Source organism: Lissotriton vulgaris, chromosome 7 (assembly GCF_964263255.1).
Source record: "Lissotriton vulgaris chromosome 7, aLisVul1.2, whole genome shotgun sequence".
NCBI lineage: Eukaryota > Metazoa > Chordata > Amphibia > Caudata > Salamandridae > Lissotriton > Lissotriton vulgaris.
In genome coordinates this window covers 938,170,072-938,189,615 of record NC_141695.1, presented here as the reverse complement: position 1 = coordinate 938,189,615, position 19,544 = coordinate 938,170,072, and the positions used below count along the sequence as shown (strand labels likewise).

The 19,544-nt window shown below is 42.8% G+C and overlaps 2 pseudogenes; both read left to right on the top strand.

The window, feature by feature from the left end:
- The first annotated feature begins 2,306 nt into the window (after nucleotides 1–2,306).
- Nucleotides 2,307–7,763, top strand: LOC147702764 (protocadherin gamma-B1 pseudogene; annotated as a pseudogene).
- Nucleotides 7,764–7,938: 175 nt separating this feature from the next.
- The window catches only part of LOC147702763 (protocadherin gamma-B5 pseudogene), a 47,079-nt pseudogene continuing 35,473 nt past the window's right edge, over nucleotides 7,939–19,544 (top strand).

Genomic DNA, 19,544 nt, shown 5'->3' with positions numbered 1-19,544 from the left:
CTGCCTTCAGGCCCAAGAGGACGTTCTAGTAGTACCCAACAAGGCAATAAAAGGGGACACATAATAATATAACTTTAGGTATTATACACATAAATTCAAGGGACAGATAGTTGTGAAAGAGACTGACAAGAGAGAAGAAGACAGGAGAAAAAAGGAAGTTTTGCAATACATATACATGAAATAAACCTTAAAGAAGAGATACAAAATGACTAAGGGAATTAAGGCACAAGAGATATACAAATAACTGAAGAAATAGCCCACAGGTGAACAAGAGTGGGAGAGAGGGGAATTTGTGGACAGAGAGAAATATAGGAAAAGATACAGGTGAAAAGTGAGAGACCGGAGAACATAGGTAGAATGAGAGACACCAAGAGAGGAAAAGAAGTAGAGTATGAGAGAAAATGAAAGGACTAGGAGGGACAAACAATTATAGGGAGAACGAGAGAGCACAGCACAGCAAGTGAGAAAGGGGTATAGAGACAGAGAGATTGAAAGGCATTTTGAGTGAATTCTTGCAGCTTTTCCAGATTCGAATCAATTTTCTACTTAACATACAAAAGATATCAAGTACGAAGTTGTATGTAGTCCACAAAGAGATGTTTGGATAGGGACTCCTGGGTGACAACCAAAAGCGGAAGACCTCTGGTTCTGAGGGTGAACAGAAGCCTCCAGACACATAGGATGCACATTGTTCTCTGACTCGTGGCCTGATATAATACAGGATATTCAGGTATATTTGGGGGCTGGGGAATACAAACTAGAGGACCAATGGGTGACTAACACATTCAGGCACCCAAAGTAGATAAATGTATTGGCCTGAAGATCAGGTGAGGAGACCTGTAGGTGAGTTGCAGTGCAATAATGGTGTATCTAGTTGTTCTTCTAGTCTTGGCCAATGCTACTGACTCCACGAGTTTAGAATGCTTAATTTATCACCGATTACTCCCGATACTAAGTAGCGGTTCATGGAACATCATTATTCACAAATGTGGGCCACTTTTTCCTTCGGTGTCCAGGCCTAATTTTGTTCCAACCTGACCCTGTACAATAGTGTCTCTCAAGCGAGAGGCATGCGCTAGCACATGCTCTCCCATGCTCGACCATACAAAATGATATATGTGACTGAAAGAAAGGCTAAACTGTAAGGCACTTAAAGGTAGTTTACTACCCCTACCAACTGTTATGTAAGATTCTTAAAATACACGTGTTAACCAGTATATGCTGAATATAATCCTAATGGTCTATTTAATCCAGCATTTCAGAGCATCTCCTTTACAGCACTGCAACGATGGCTTGGGATACAGACAGAAATGCATTTCCCTGAAAACTAGATATCCGAAATCATTTCCTTACCCTAAGCATTAAAGGGGCAAATTCATCTTCAGTGCAATTTATACGAATTCCTTCCTTCACCCACAAACTCAGGCACTTGCCTACTCGGGAATATAAATGGGCAAATCGAGTTGCTTTACCTATCAGAGGTATCGCTTTTCGTATGGGGAACATGCTTGTTGGTCCCGATCATCATGGGGTGATGCACATTCCACGATTAGTCAAACATACTGCTATCCACGCCATTTATTTATGGGGTGCTCAGACCTCAACGTATTGTGAGTGGTCACCACAAACTGTTCATCCCTCAGCACGTTTTTTTACATTTACGTGTTTGATCCGTGATCAGGTTATATTGTCTGGTTGTAGATAGCTTCTTGCCTATGTTTTTGCCCCGTTTAGAAGGGGCGAAGACACCTCTAATTTTTAATGGCGTGATATTGCACCTGTAACGATTCATTTCGTTTGCCAGTTTCTATTTCTATTTGTTTATTTTAAATTGCCTATGGAACGTACTTATGTACGCAATAAGCAATTCAAACAAATGTACAACACAGCATATACAATCGATGTATTATATATACACTCTTATATCATTCATTATTGGGTGTTTACAAAAGGAAATGTTTAATCAAAGCCAGGGATGGGAAGAATTTAAAGTTGGTAATAAAGAAACGTGACAGGGAAATTATAGTTTGATCTTGTTCTTAAATTAGGACACAGGAGGGCAGTGTTGCCCTACAATAATGCTGTGCAGCTATCACATACGTCTGCAATATGACGGCAGTCTTCCTCACAATCAAGAAGACATCACAGGGCGAGGTTTTCAGTGTACAGAGCTGGAGAAGAGTGACTTTTCTGAGGATTATCCATCTGCATTGTTTTGAGTTCTTTTTCGTGGCACGACGAGGCTGAATACAAAGGACCAGGCTGAATACAAAGGACCAGACACTGAACGCCGTTCACGTCTTGAAATGACTGCTGCAAGGGAGCCGGGCACAAGAGCATCGGCAGGCGGCATCAGGCGGCAGGTACTGTTGTTGTTGTTGAGCTGCCTTTATGGCGCAGCCAAGGGACAGATCAGCTACTCTGTCGCTGAGGAAATGAAGATTGGCTCGGTTGTTGGGAATATTGCTCAGGACATGGGGCTGCTTGTGAAAGATCTGCCCACTCGGAAGCTCCGTGGAGTTTTTGGTACCAAAAATCCGTATTTTTCTGTGGATTTAGCAAACGGGAATTTGCGAGTGAATGACAGGATTGACCGAGAGGCGATGTGCGGAGGAGCTCCCCGCTGCATCATCAGCTTCGAGATAGTTGTGGAAAACCCACTGCATGTCTACCACGTGAAAGTCGATGTCGAGGACATTAATGACAACCCTCCGAGTTTCCTTAAAAATAACATCGTTCTTGAAATTTCAGAGTTCACATTGCCGGGGGCACGGTTTGCGCTGGGAAATGCACTGGACCCCGACCTTGGACCGAACGCGCTGAAGAACTACGAACTGAGCAGCAATGCATATTTTATTCTGGAAGAAAACGAAAACACCGCCGGAAATAAACACGCCGAACTGGTTTTGGAGAAACCCCTGGATCGCGAAAAGGAGAGAAACCATCATCTAATTCTGACAGCCTATGACGGGGGAGTTCCGACCAGATCGAGCACCGCTCGCATTGATATCCGCGTGTCTGATGCCAATGACAATGTACCTCAGTTTAGCCAGAAGAACTACAAAGTCAGCCTCAGAGAAGGGGCGCCTTATAACTCCACGGTGGTTCGCCTGGAAGCAAGTGATGACGACGAAGGCTCAAACGCACGGATTACATACTCTTTCAGCAGCATCCCAAATAATGCTCGTGGTATTTTTAATATAGATCCAACCAGTGGAGAAATAACAATTAAGGGGCTTGTTGATTTTGAGGAGACTCCGAGTTATGCTATGGTTGTTGAAGCCAAAGATGGCGGCGGACTCTTTGCTCACTGCACAGTGAATGTTCAAATTATTGACGAAAACGACAACGCCCCCGAGATAACCCTAACATCCGCTTCAAGTTCTGTTCCAGAGGACTCCCCGCTTGGAACGGTGATAGCTCTAATCAATGTCAATGATCGAGATTCTGGAAAAAATGGCGAGGTCACGTGCTATGTTGAGGATGCTCTTAATTTCCAGTTGATCTCGTCTTCTGGTAACTATTACAAACTCCTAACAGCAGCACCCCTGGACAGGGAGGTGGTCTCAAACTACAATATCACTGTTGTAGCTACAGATGCAGGAACCTCGCCATTGTCCAAGAGACAAACTATTCATTTAACAATATCTGATATCAATGACAACCCCCCTGTTTTCCAAGGATCATCGTACCTTGTGCATGTTCCAGAGAATAACCCATCAGGAGCCTTCTTGTATAAAGCAAAGGCAACTGACCCCGATTTGAACCTGAACTCTCGAATTGCATATTCTTTAATAAACAGCATATTTAACGGCGTACCAGTGTTATCCTATGTCTCAATTAACTCGCAGACTGGTGTGATCTACGCCCAGCGTTCCTATGACTATGAACAACTGAGGGAGTTTCACTTCCAGGTAAGAGCTCAGGACTCAGGGTCTCCTCCTCTCAGTAGTAATGTCACCCTGAGGGTTTTTATTGTGGATCAGAATGATAACCAACCGGAAATCCTCTACCCAGCCCCAGAGTCTGATGATTCCACCTTGTTTGAAATGGTTTTGCCTTCATCTGAACCGGGTTCCCTGATCACAAAGGTGGTGGCTGTAGATGCTGATTCTGGACATAATGCATGGCTCTCCTACCACCTCCAGGCAACGGATTCCTCCCTTTTTAAAATAGGCCTCCACACTGGAGAAATCAGGACATTGAGAGTATTCCAGGAAAAAGACCAAGTGAAGCAGAAATTAATCATCGCAGTGAAGGACAGTGGGCAGCCACCTTTGTCAGCCACAGTTACAGTGAATGTAGTCTTTACAGAAAACCTTCAGGAGGCACTTCCAGCATTAGTTAACAAATCGACTTGACTCAAACAGTCAAACGGAATTGGAAGTGTATCTTGTGATAGCGCTATCTTTGATTTCTTTCCTATTTCTTTTTACAGTGGTATTTCTGATCATTATTAAATGTCGAAATGCCCAAAATGAAAAAGTTGTTGAGTCTCTGTACACTGCCAACCACCCTTACCTAGACCAAAGGTTTATTTCCAACTACCAAAATGGGACCTTGCAATTGCCTTACTCTTATGAAGTTGCTTTGAATTCTCAGAATAAGGAGTATGCTCATCTTAAGCCATGCCAAGAAGTCCCAACCGATCTCCTTGTTTCTGCTGATGACTCTGGAATAGGACAAGATACTCCTGCTGGGCCCCTTAGTAGCAACCAAATGGAGACGGTAAGCTGTAATTCCAGTTCTATTCAACTAGTAAATACTAAACTTGATTTGAAATTGTTGTTTGATTTATAACTTTAACTTTTGGGGCAAATGTATGTTTTCTCTTGAAAGTAGTTCCTAAAAACTATAATATTTATTGACTGAACCAAATGTACTGCATAGATCCTACGAATGAATAACATTTTGTCAACCCGTTGTATAGCTTTTGACAATAAAATAATATATACATGTTGCCTTACTAACAATCTTAGAGGGTCGCGTGTGATCTCATTAAGAAATTAATCAATAGTGTCATTCAATATGTCAGCAGTGGTGTAATTGATGATGAAATTTGAGATGTCATCAGAAATATCTTCTTTGAGCTTATGAGCCAATGGTGTGGCATTACCATTTACATAGTGAACCATAACCGGAGCCACTGGAATTTTGCGATTGTGCGGCCATAGCAATTTTCACATCATTGTATATTTGCAGCATTTGCCATATAATTTATCTGCTGCAAATTATGCAGATTTTAGACCCCTCCCCCATAAAAGAATTCTAGCTCAAGCTTTTCAAAAGTTAGTAAAAATGTAGCAAATTGTGCTGCCACGCAATGTAAGGTCCTTTGAAAAGGTTGACTGGTCAGCTTTATGTAACTTATTGCTATGTTTTTGAGTTAAACTGGTACTAATGAGGTGCAACCAATGCCCAGACTGTGTTAACAAGTGTAAAAAGGACAAAATAATATAGTAATACTATCACAAAATGTGCTGCATAATGCCACATACATTGACTTTTCTTGCCACACGATTTACTTAACTCTGCTGCATAAGTTGACGCTCCCATGCCACATAGTACCAGTAGCCCTTTCCATAACTGAGTAAATTCAGGGCTTTCATTTTTTTGTAACTCTGTTTTGATTTTAAGAGCATTTAAAGCACAATTCTGAGTTTTTTCGAGCATGCTTTAGTGTACAATAGGCAGGAACATGTTTTTTCCCCAGTGTTTTTCAAATAATATACTACATCTACCTCATTTTCAGAGAAACAACCATCTTTTGTCATGACGGCCTGCCCTTAAGTCAGTGCCTGTGCCTAATCTCTTCTCCATGGCCATCTTCTGCTGCAGGTGGCCTTTTGCCATGCACAGTGGAGGAAGACTGCTAGACCTATTCCAGATCTCTCATAAGGCAAACCCACTGCACACATCCTTTCAAATGAAGGAAGGGAGAACATTCTTCCTCTGCAGTAGACCATCGTCCAAAGAGATGTGCTTTATTTTTAAATATATAATCCTCCGAAAATTCAAGGAATTTGATCCACAAAACATCCACAAATTAGTAGTCCTGATATACATATAATTAAACCTTCGAAGCCTGCTCATCACTCTTTTGTAATGGAGCAGTCACAAAAATTAATTAACCAATTTATGCCAAAGCACAGTTACAAATATATTTAAATTTACTCACAAATATTGTTCAAGATTCATTATTTAAATACTATAAAAACACAACATTTGTATTGCACTTATATGTGTAGTAAAATGTGTGGCATTTAAAAAAGAAGTTTGGGTCTGGATGCATCATATTATTTGGGAAATGTGTTTAATATTTCATTAGTACAAACATCATGTTGTATTCATGTATCAGACTAATACATCTTGCACTATATGGTGATGGTTAAGTGTATAAATGATGTGTATTATTAACACAGAAGGTTATGTCACTCATGTTATAGGGTGCTGCTGTACTGTGACAGAGTTGGATTTTCTCTGCAGTCAGTTGTCTTCTGGCTTTTGTATGAGGGGTGCAGAAATGACAGAACAAATCAAGAAATTGTTGAGGAAAGGGTGTAAATATATTTGGGTGAAGGATCAACAGGAGTCATTTGAAAATATAAAAAATGAAATTTGTGCTGAAAATGGTTTGACACAAGGCTGACATCCATTATGACTGTGGATGCCACTGCAGTGGGAGTGAGGTCAGTCCCGGTGCAGGTGCATAAGGAAGCCAAAAAGACAGTGGCTTTTGTCTTCCGCTCTTTAACTGAGTCAGAGAGGAAATATTCAGTTATAGAGAGGGAGGAATTCACTGCTGCATGAGCAAAAGAGTATTTCAGAATGTATCTGTGGGGGGGTTTCCTTTCATGTTACGTACGGACCATAAACCGTTGTTGAAGATTCTTTCTCCAGGTGGGGCAGGAAAGACCTGGCTAGCAGCCCGCGTACAGAAATATAAGTACAAAGTTGAATACATTTCAGGAAGGAAGAATGCACAGGTAGATGGGTTCTCTAGATTGCCCCTACCTTTGCAAGAAGTGGAACAAATAAAGGCTGAGGCATTTGACAAAGAGGGTGCTTTTGTAAGTGTGGACTTTATGGCGGAGAGGAGTAAAGGAGCCACTTGGTAGGAACAGTGGTATGAAGGCTAGAGATGGAGCTAATGGATATTATTGTGAAGGGAGGTAATCATGAGAGCACGGTGCCAGTGGCTGTAAGATTCTATGTGAAGATTTTGGATGAGTTGTCGGTATGGGGGAAACTTGTTGCCAGAGAAGATAAGTTTGTTCCAGCACAGGGGTTGAAATTTGAGCTGTTCAAATTGGCACATGAGGGTAATTTGGGCCAGACATGAAGAAACGACCATGTGAACATTTTTGGTGGTCTGGAATGGATCAATAGGTTATGGAATGGGTTGTGAGCTGTGTGGATTGTAGAGATGGTGAAAAAAAGATTAACAGTGGGGGTACAATCATTTATGGTAGAGGGGATGGATCCAGGCTTACAGTGGCATACAGTTTGCTTGGATTTTATTGGACCATTTGGGGGAGTTGATACAGAGTTGAAATGTGGTCTTGTAAAGGTAGATGTCGCTCAAAATTGTTAGTAGTGAAGTTTCTGCATGTGATCATAAAAAGAAACACTTTCAGGGTGTTAGAGGATGTTTTCAGAGAAGGCGGCTATCCAGTGAAATTAATCACTGATAATGGGACACCTTTAACCTCAGGTGAAATGACAAACTGTTTCTCTTTTTGCAGTATTCTAAACTTGTGTAAATCATTTTACAACCCTCAAGCAAACGGTATTGTTGAGAGGATACCCGCATGGTAAATGAGGTGATTAAGATGACAGTAGAGAGTAGAGGTGATGTCAAAGGTATGGTGAGTGATGTGGTGTGGGTGTATCGTACCACAGAAAATGGTGTGATAAAGAAAATTTCAATTCAGCGTGATGAGTGGGCAAAGAGCAAACACCAAAATGTTGCCTGCATGGATGAAAGCTTATGCTGGTCAAAAGGAGGAAGAGGATAGCAAAGGAAGCGTGAATAAGAAGAATGAGAAGAATGGCAAAATGATAGTAGCCGGTGACTTGGTGAAGATCAAACCTAGGTGGATTAAAGGCGGTCATACGAAGTTCCGGGGTCCATTTAGTGTGAGGAGTGTACATGGGTTATTTGTAATCTTGGAAAATAGAGAGCGATGGAATTTGAGAAGAGTGGTTTTGCATGAGAGGAGTTCAAGTGGTGGTGCAGAAGCAGTGGAGAGTAACTACAAGGATAGAGGGAACGTGTGTAGTAGTTTTATGATGAAGGATGATAATGATATATTAGAAATGAATGTTGAGGGTGTAAAGGTGAGAGTAAGGATGGTGTGATGGATGTGCAGGGTGTGAGTGGCAGTAGAATGCCGAGACACAGAGTTCCACCAATGAATCTGGAGGAATATGATTGTGATGTGTGGATAAGGGTGATGAAGGGTGATTTTGCAGTGTTTTGTTTTTGTTCTCTGTACAGTTTGTGTATATTTTAAAAAGGCAGCTTTATGCCAATGTTTATGGGTCTTTATGTTCTATATCTTTACGTTTTTTTGTAAAAGGAGGAAGATGTGTTATATTTACGTATTATACTAATACATATTGCTCCATGTGGTGATGGCTAATTGTATAGTGCATGTGTATCTTTAACACAGAATGTTGTATCACTCAATTCTAGGGTGCTGCTGTACTATCACAGAGTTACAATCTCTCAGCAGTCAGTTGTATGCTGGCTGGAGAGGGATCACCAACTGCATTTATCTATGTGCGCAAAAAACATATGTATTTGAACCTCTGCCATCTCTATAACTTCAAATTACAATACATCACTTATATAAAATAAAAAAATAAAATGGAATCATGTTTGTAAAAATAGATTTCAGTTATTTTTCTGATAATGTTGCTTTCATTTCATAGAGAACATCTATCAACCCCCTTAATTTCTTTTGTTGCTGTGGGTTTAGCAATTCAATGTGTGTGCCCAGCTATTTTGTTCTATGTATGTGTGTTTGCTTAGCAATGTATGTCATGATAGATCTGACCTTTGCCATCCCATTTTGGACTATGCAAGCTTCATCCCTTTTCAAACATGAATCATTCCACCTGGAGGAAGCAGTGGGGGCATGAAGTGGAGGAGAGCATGCGTGTTCTGTGTGAAGCAGTTCAGTCAGGCAAAATCAGGAAGCTTCACCATTGTCCATGGATTGCAAAGTTTACCAGAATCACACATGTTAAGTCTACATTTTGTGACTCTTAGGGGGTGATTAGGATGGCGGGCGGACTTAAGTCCGCCCACCATCCTAGCTGTAACGGGACCACCCGCCTACCATGCGGTAGTCCCGCCATCCCAATTATGATGCGACCGCCACCGCAGTGGTTGCATCAGGCATTTTAACATTACAGCGGGTGCATTGCCATGCACAATGTGGCAGGCACCGCGCAATGCCTTCCACCTTGTGCATAGCAATGAAGGGGGGGGATGTAACAGTAGGGAAAGTGTTGGATAGCGGAGGGATAACATTTACTATTCCCCCTCCCCTCAGTACAACAGTTAGATAAGTGTTGGATTGCCGAGGGGTAAAACTTACTATGCCCACTCCAGTGAGTGTCAAGGTAGGAAAAATGTTGGATAGGGGGGCACCATGGGTGCCACACATGTGCAGCCCCGCACACCTCCTGGGGCCCTCAACCGGCCCCCAAAGCAAATCCTTGTCACCCTTTCCATGCCCGCATCGCCGTCATGGAAAGACTTTTAAAAAACAACATCATAATATGGATGGCACTGCCTGTTAGGCACCTCTACCATATATGTGCCCTAGTTCCCCCCAGCCGGCAATCGTTGCAATTGCCAACCTGCGGAAAAGCAGCAGTCGGACTTGATGCTCGCCGCGTTACCCACCGCCATTGTAACCTGGCAGTGGGTAAATCAGTTTACGATGGCTGGTGGATCGCAAGCGCCGGGCTGGCGGTGACGATCCTCCCGCCCTTGTAATCAACCCCTTAATCTCTGGTTTTGGATATTCCTCCTTAAAATGTTGTGATGCCAGGCTGCAGAGAATTGGCTCACCAGAGAGATGAGTTTTCTCTACTACTATTCTTAAGCTTCAATACCTCTGAACAGATTCACTGACAAAATATCAGATAGGAAAATATCGACCTACAAAAATATCGAGGCAAAAATATTGACAACAAAAATATTGAATACCTATACTTAAAAAGGTCAGTGCAAAAATATTGAAAAAATATATTATTTATTAAAATATAGTTGTATTAAATACCGATTTCTAAATATAAACCGATTCAAATATTAAAAATAAAATATAGTAAATGCTAACATTAATTTAATAAAAATAAAATATTGTTAATGTATATCTTAACAAATTAACTTAATTTCAAAAACTTAAACCACATGCATATATATTAATTTGTGTCTATTTAAAAATATAATTAAACTTCCATTTGTAAATTATATTATAATGTAAAATTGTTGAAATAATATTATATATATATATATATATATATATATATATATATATATATATATATATATATATATATATATATATCACGCTCACAGGTCTGCCACACAAATGAGGGAGCACTCGAGACAGCCGAGAAGGTTAGACCTTTCACCTTTAATTTGTGGTATGAACAGCAAACACGCATAGGTTTTAATCACAGCAGTTCCTTTGTCTCGCCTATATATATATATATATATCGCCACACACTCCCAAACTATTCAGCTCGGAAAAAACGGCCAGCACTCCGGTGTCGTGATCATTCAGTTTGATTTATTTCCAAACCCCCAACACCCCCGACAGACGCGTTTCGCTCACAGGCTTCGTCAGTGTCATTAGTGTACAAACGATTTCACCATTTTAAACTATCCGCCCTTCTAGTTCATCGACATAGATGATGGTACCTAATTCATATCGTGGCGGCCATCTTGTAGTATGTTCATACAAGGCATTTCATACTGTTCTAAAATGGCGACAGATAAAGTGCTCAGTGCAAGAATTTAAAACCACGTTTGACAGTAACCAAAATTATCATGACTAGCACATATTTACAAATTTGTCGTATTCGATACCCAGTATATACATTGCAAAAATGTACAGTTGTCTTTAGTATCGTGAAGGGGTGTATCCCCTATTTTCTATTTCATGCATATGTGTAGATCTGCTCTGTACAAGTGGTATATTATTAAACCCACTACGTGCTATATACATATCTACAATTTTTACATACACAGAGCTGGGCCAGTTGTTACTCGGCATTTTGTTCTTTGTTAAGCCCTGTATGGGCTGGTGATCTACAACCATTTGATGTCAACATCTACCGGTATCTATAATAATATTTTTGTCATATTCACATGGCATTGCAGGGAGTGAAAGACATATTTACAGGGCTACAGTATATTTCTATTCTCATCTAATCAAGGAGTTTCATCAGGATTGACTGACAGATTCTTATTATCAGTGCTATAGAACCGGAGACTTCAAAGGTGTACCCACATTTCTGAATCATTAAAAAAAAAAAAAAAAAAAAATATATATATATATATATATATATATATATATACATACATACATACATATATATATATATATATATCCAAATCCAATGCTCACCTCTTTGACAAATGAGCGGGACACATGCTCCGGGTTAGACAAGGGGATTTAATCGACGTGGCAAGCACAATTGGTTTGTCCTACAAGTCTGTAAAACGCTGTAAATTGCAGGCAGACGCGTTTCTGGCCTCAGTGGGCCGTCTTCAGTGCCGGTCTCACAGATCGCCGTGCATCCCTGGATTTGGATCGGTCACCGCTTCCATGAAGTAGTTCCGTAGCTCCTCCTCCCGGCTGCAGGTGTGTGCTAATTGCTGATTCCTGTAGGTGAACTGCATGATGGTCGGCGTAGTCCCGCGTGGTGCCTAGTACAGTGACTGGTTACCAAGCACCTCTAGGATGCCCCCTTTGTTGGCGTTGAACAACTCTACCACCACACAGCACCTCGGTAAGTTGATTCCGTCGTACCCCTTGTCGTCCCCTTAGTCAGGCAGCACAATGCCGCCTCCTCTCTCCCCTTGCGATATTCCTCGCCAGCTGGCAAATTACACGCATGGGGGGGCGCCGCATTTAGCACTTGCCGTACTATATCCAAAGTTTGTTTGCTGAAACAATGCGGAGCACCAGAACGAGAGGGCGTGCCCCCACCCGGTCTTCAGCAAAACCGGATAAATATCCAAATCCAATGCTCACCTCTTTGACAAATGAGCGGGACACATGCTCCGGGTTAGACAAGGGGATTTAATCGACGTGGCAAGCACAATTGGTTTGTCCTACAAGTCTGTAAAACGCTGTAAATTGCAGGCAGACGCGTTTCTGGCCTCAGTGGGCCGTCTTCAGTGCCGGTCTCACAGATCGCCGTGCATCCCTGGATTTGGATCGGTCACCGCTTCCATGAAGTAGTTCCGTAGCTCCTCCTCCCGGCTGCAGGTGTGTGCTAATTGCTGATTCCTGTAGGTGTATATATATATATATCCAAAAACGCCCAGAAGCTTGAGGCCGCACAGCACTGCAGGGGTGCACAGACATAATATCGAGTCCAAAATATCGTTTGGACAAAATATCGAGTATTTAATATAGACTGGACAAAATATCGACAGGACAGAATATAGACAACAAAAATATCGTTTTTAAGGTAAGTGAAGTAATATCGACTGTAAAAAATATAGATAGATAAAATATCGAAATATATAATATAGATAGTTAAAAATATCGATTTTTTAATAATATATAATATTTTATAGTGTATTTTTATGTTATAATATGTGTGAAAAGTGTGTCTTTATGTTATAAATAATGTTATTAAATGAATTTTTTTTTAATGAATATTGCGTAATGTAATTCTGTAGCGGGTTGTGGCTTTATAGGGGAATAGGGTGGGAAGTAATTTAATTATAATTAATTAAATATGTAAATGTATTTATTGATAGTAGTTAGTAATTAATTGTAACTTAATTTATATTTGTTAATTAATTTAATTAGAATTTCCAAATCATTTATATTAATTGCTTAATTGGTATTTATGTACATTTTACTAATTTAATTTCTGTAGCGGGTTGTGGGTTTATAGGGGAATAGGGTGGGAAGTAAATTAATTATAATTACATGAATATGTAAATCTATTTATTGATATTAATAATTAATTGTTAATTAATTGATATTAGTTTATTAATTTAATTATAATTATTAATGTATTTATATTAATTGATTAATTGGTAATTATGTAAATTTGTCTAATTTATTTTCGGTAGTGGGTTGTGGGCTTATAGGTGCATAGGGTGCAAAGTAATTTTTTAATAATTAATTAAATAATAAAAATAATTGAACGTTATTTATTTGGAAATAATTGTGAAATAATTTTTAAGTATAAAAATATAATTGTTAATGTATAATTAATTTGTGTTAATAGGTGATTCATTACAATAATTATTGTTAAATAGTAATTTTAAAATAGTATTTATTCTATTAGATAACATTTATATTTACTTTTTATTAATTTTTAATAGATATTCATTGTTAGAATTTTGAATAATATATGAAATATTTTCTTTCCCTAATGTTGTATTCTCTGGAGTGGGAATAGTCATTTTTACCCCTACCCTATCCAACGCTTTCCCTACTGTTGCACACACTGGAGTGAGAATAGTAATTTTAACCCCTACGCTATCCAACACTTTCCCTACTGTTGCACCCACTGGAGTGGGAATAGTAATTTTAACCCCTACGCTATCCAACGCTTTCCCTACTGTTGCACTCACTGGATTGGGAATAGTAATTTTAACCCCTACGCTATCCAACGCTTTCCCTACTGTTGCACTCTTTGGAGTGAGAATAGTAATTTTAACCCCTACGCTATCCAACGCTTTCCCTACTGTTGCACCTACTGGAGTGGGAATTGTAATTTTAACCCCTACGCTATCCAACGCTTTCCCTACTGTTGCACCCACTGGAGTGGGAATAGTAATTTTAACCCCTACGCTATCCAACGCTTTCCCTACTGTTGCACTGTTTGGAGTGGGAATAGTAATTTATACCCTTACGCTATCCAAAGCTTTCCCTACTGTTGCACTCACTGGAGTGGGAATAGTAATTTTAACCCCTACGCTATCCAACGCTTTCCCTACTGTTGCACTCTTTGGAGTGGGAATAGTAATTTTTACCCCTACGCTATCCAACGCTTTCCCTACTGTTGCACCCACTGGAGTGGGAATACTAATTTTAACCCCTACACTATCCAACGCTTACCCTATGCTTGCATTCTTTGCAGAGGGAATAGTAATTTTTACACTTTTGTTATTTTACGTTAATAATATTGGCTAATATTTAATTATATTTTGTTACTCTATATATATGTTTTAAGAAATATGATTAAATAAAAATTTATTTTGACTTTCATTAATTATTCAATTATTATAAATTAATTTAAGTATTTTTAAATATATTTTAGTAATTAATTATTAATATTAATGTAATTTACCATTGTTTTTATTAAAGTCGATATTTTTTACAACTATATTTTTGTAAACGATATTTAAAACTCGATATTTTTGTACTTACCTGTTAGTACATAGAAACTCGATATTTTGACAGTCTATATTTTGTCAACGATATTATTGCAACTCGATATTTTGGCAATCGATATTATTTCAGTGATCCCACTGCAGGTGAGTAACAACTCTATTTAAACCAAGCAGGCAGCTTAACATCCCTTTGAAGTCCGTGTCCTGACGCGTTTTGATGCCGCTGTTTGCATCTCCTCAGAGGCCGTATCAGTGGAGGTCATTAGTGGCTACCGCATCTCCTGCTCACCCCCTTGGTAGCTTGGCACGGGCAGATAGGCTTATCTCAGAGGCAGTGTGTTAAGCATTTGTGAATATACACAGTAATACAGGGATAACACTATAGATGGACACAACACAGGCTTTATAAAAATAAGTATTCTTTATATAGACTTAAAACAAGACCACAAACAACAAAAATCCATTATACTACACTTAAGATTACTTAAAAGATGATTAAAGTCTCTTAGTTCAAGTTGTTGGTAAATGCGACAAAGTTCTCAACAAAGTTCCTGGATGTGTAACGCAAAGTGAACAAAAGGCTCACAAAAGGGGAGATGCGTCGGTTTCCTTGATGGTTGCGTCCTTCCTCAATGCTTGCGCAGAGTAGGGGACTCGTCGTGAGCCTTCCCGGTGCGGGGGTGATGCGTAGATTCTCAGCCTGCGGGCCCGTTGCGGTGCGCAAGATGGCGCCTTGATGCGATGCGACGATCCGGTTGCCATGCGAGAATATGGCGCCTGTGATGCGGCGATGCGATGACGATGCAATGATGATGCGATGATGCCCTGGCAGCCTTGCGACGACTCTGTACTTTGGAGCCGCGACAGGCCCTTCGACACGCTTCTCCGATGATGCGATGATGACTCTCTCGGTGGCGTCACGCTTCTCTGGTGATGCGACAGCAGGCAGCTTCGATGAACACATGCTTCCAGGGAGTTGCGGCGAAGGCTCGCTTCTCCGGCGTTTCGATGATTTCAGCTGCGGCGGCGACACGCTTCTTCTTGATGTGTCGCGCTTCCAGCTCCCAGTGGCACGCAAGTGACTGGAGTCAGAATTCCCGGCAAGGAAATTCAGGAGGGAGCTGGAGGTGAAGTCTTTTGTCCCTGAGACTTCAGCAGGAGGCAAGCACAGTTCAAGCCCTTGGAGAATATTCTGTTGATGAAAGTCCTTACAAAGTTCCTTCTCCTTTCCCTTGGCAATGAAGTAACCACTGCAGGCCAACTCAGCAAACAGCACACTGGCAGAGGGGCAGTCCAAACTCCGGCAGCTTCCTTGGTTCTTCTCCTTGGCAGAAAGGTTTCTTGTTCCAGAAGTGATCTAATGTCCTGGGATCAGGGTCCCAATATTTATACCCCAAAATCCTTTGTTCTCTGAAGGCAGAGAGGCCTCTGCCTAGTTCAAACTAGTTCCTGAGCACTTTGTTTACATGACTCTCTTCTTCCTTTCACTGTGCAGGGCAGAGACATCAACCGCCCCACAGGAAGTGGAGCCAGCACAGGGGAGGGAAGATACAACTCCAGAGCATTCTGTTGACATGATTCCTCCTCTTCTTTCACAGTGCAGGGCAGAGACATCAGACAAGCCACAGAGGGTGGAGCCAGCATTGTAGAGGGAAGGCCCAGCCCTATTCATATTCCAGGTGCAACTCCTCCCTCCCATCTAGATGCAGGTCTCTCTATTCACCACAGGTGGAGAAGTGTGGCTCAGGGGTTAGAGGCGGCAGACCCGGAAGCTGAGATCGGTCCTGGACCAGGGTTCAATTCCCTGCCTCGGCGGGTCTTGGGCTAAAAATTCCACGGACTCGATAATTCTCGCCCCGGTGCATTTTCGACTCACGGGTTCACACTCTGCGACTCTGGGCAATAGCTTGCTTAATCTCCACAACGGCCCCTCGCAGCGGGATGCCTGACTTTCATCTTGTGGATACCCTGCTATCTCACAGGGGAATACCAGGACGGGTTCCCTAAGCAAGCGCCGGGAAACCCACTGCGGGTAGCTGTGCGCTATATAAGCTCAACTACATACATACATACATACTGGGATGCCCCAGCCTGTCTCCTAGAATTCCCCATTCCTGTCACACACAAACCCAGACAAGGAATACACAACCCAGCAGAGGCAGGCTCAAATGGTTAGGCAAGCAAATACCTACTTTCTAAAAGTGGTACTTGCAAACACAGAATATTAAAATAAACTTTACTAAAAGATGTATTTTATTATTCTGAGTTCAAGCATACTAAGTTCGAATTTCTACCATGTTCCCAGAGTCAGTTAAGATTATAAGAATGTAATTATCCAACTGCCCATTCTAACCTATGAGAACAGGTAACCTTCAATAGTGAAACATGAAAATGGCTGTAATTCACTATTAGAACATGCTACACACATCAGAGCATGTCCTACCTTATACTTACAATGCCCCCTGCCCCTGGACCTACCATAGGGGTGTCTAATATGAGCAAAGGGAAGGTTTAAGGACTGGCAAGTGGGTGCACTTGGCCAAGTCGACATGGCAAGGCTAGACTGCACACAGGCCTTGCAATGGCAGGCTGGAGACACACTTTACAAGCTGCTTCTGTGGTTGGCACAACCAGTGCTGCAAGCCCACTAGCAGCATTTGATTTACAAGCCCTGAGCACACATGGTGCACTGTACTAGGGGCTGGCAGATAAATCAAATAACCCAATCATGGAATCCAATTAGTATATCAATTTAACATAGGGAACACTTGCACTGTGGCACTGATTAGCAGTGGCACAGTGCCCAAAGCATACATCCAGCAAAAACATATGAAAACAGAGGAGGCAATCCATCAAAAATTGAAAGGAGACTCACACCAATGATATCAGGTCTAACAGTCCTCAATAAGATCTGGCAGAGACACCAAACAGTTTAAAATATTTATTTTAACTATTGTTCTCTAATATGCAGTATGTGTGCCACAACAAGCAGAAAAATGTATAATACAAATATGATCAGCATAGCAGCTAATCCATACACGATGAGAGGAGATGTCATCATGAAAAGACTGTAAAGCCTAACCTCCCTCCCCTTGCTTGAAGCTGTATTATTATATATCAGAAGATCTCTGGGCTTTGTCTTCAGACCCCATACCTTAGACTGTAGATGGTTGATCTACATCACGGGTACACATAGTAAGGCCCGCGGGCCGGCAGCGGCCCGGCAAGCCTTCCGTGGCAGCCCGCAGGCCATGAGACATCGTACCCGTGTTTTCAAAGAGTGTCTGCAAACACTTTGCTGCTCTGTGGGGGCCGGGTGATTCAATCCAGCGGGGCCAGATTGGAGCTGCAGGGGCGCCAAGAGGAGGTGAAATACAGCAAAGCCCCATTCGCATGCAAATGGTCTTTTTAAAGACCTGTGAAGTGCTCGGGTGGGGGCTGTGTGTCTGTGCGTGCTGGGGAAGCTGTCTCAGCCTGGGTGACACACAGGCAGGGAGAGATGACAGAGGGTGACAGAGGGACGAGAGGGAAAGAGACAGAAGGAGGGAGGGAAAGGGAGGGAAGACAGAGACAGATGGAGAGGGAAGGAAAGGGAGACCGAGAAATGGAGACGGAGAAAGGGAGACAGACAGAGGGAGGGAGAAGGGCGACAGAGGGAGAAAGAGTGAGGGAGACAGAGTGAGGGAGACGGAGTGCGGGAGGGAGTGAGGGAAGGGGAGTGAGGGAAGGGGAGTGAGAGAAGGGAGTGAGGGAGGGGGTGAGGGAGAAAGTGAGGGAAGGGGAGTGAGGGAGGGAGTGAGGGAAGGGGAGTGAGGGAAGGGGAGTGAGGGAAGGGGAGTGAGGGAAGGGAGTGAGGGAAGGGGAGTGACAGAGGGAGTGAGGGAAGAGGAGTGAGGGAGGGAGTGAGGGAAGGGGAGTGTGGGAGGGGGTGAGGGAAAGGGAGTGAGGGAGGGATTGAGGGAAGGGGAGTGAGGGAGGGAGTGAGGGAAGGGGAGTGAGGGATGGAAGTGAGGGAGTGAGGGAGGATGAGTGAGGGAAGGGGGGTGATGAAGGGGGTGAGGGAAAGGTAGTGAGGGAAGGGGAGTGAGGGAGGGGGTGAGAGAAGAGGAGTGACGGAGGGGGTGAGGGAAGGGGAATGAGGGAATGGGAGTGAGGGAGGGGGTGAGGGAAGGGGAGTGAGGGAGGGGGTGAGGGAAGGGGAGTGAGGGAGGGATTGAGGAAAGGGGAGTGAGGGAGGGAGTGAGGGGAGGGAAGGGAGTGAGGGTGAATGGACTGAGGGAATAGAGTGAGGAAAGGGAGTGAGGGAAGGGGAGTGAGGGAGGGGGTGAGGGAAGGGAGTGAGGGAGGTAGTGAGAGAAGGGGATTGGGGGAGGGAGGGAGGGAGTGAGGGAAGGGAAGGAAGTGAGGGGAGGGAGAGAGCGAAGGGAGGGAGGGAAGGGAGTGAGAGAAGGGAAGTGAGGGAGGGGATGAGGGAAGAAGAGTGACAGAGGGGGTGAGGGAAGGGGAGTGAGGGAGGGAGGGGATGAAGGAAGAAGAGTGACAGAGGGGGTGAGGGAAGGGGAGTGAGGGAAGGGGAGTGAGGGAGGGGGTGAGGGAAGGGGAGTGAGGGAGAGGGTGAGGGAAGGGGAGTGAGGGAGGGAGTGAGGAAGGGAAGGGAGTGAAGGGGGGAATGGAGTGAGGGAATGGAGTGAGGGAAGGGAGTGAGGGAAGGGAGTGAGGGAAGGGGAGTGAGGGAGGGGGTGAGGCAAGAGAGTGAGGGAGGGAGGGAGTGAGGGAAGGGAAGGGAGTGAGGGAGGGAGTGAGGGAAGGGAAGGGAGTGAGGGGATGGAGGGAGTGAGGGAAGGGAATGAGGGAAGGGAAGGGAGTGAGGGAAGGGAAGGGAGTGAGGGAATGGAGGGAGTGAGGGAAGGAAGTGAAAGAAGGGGAGTGAGGGAAG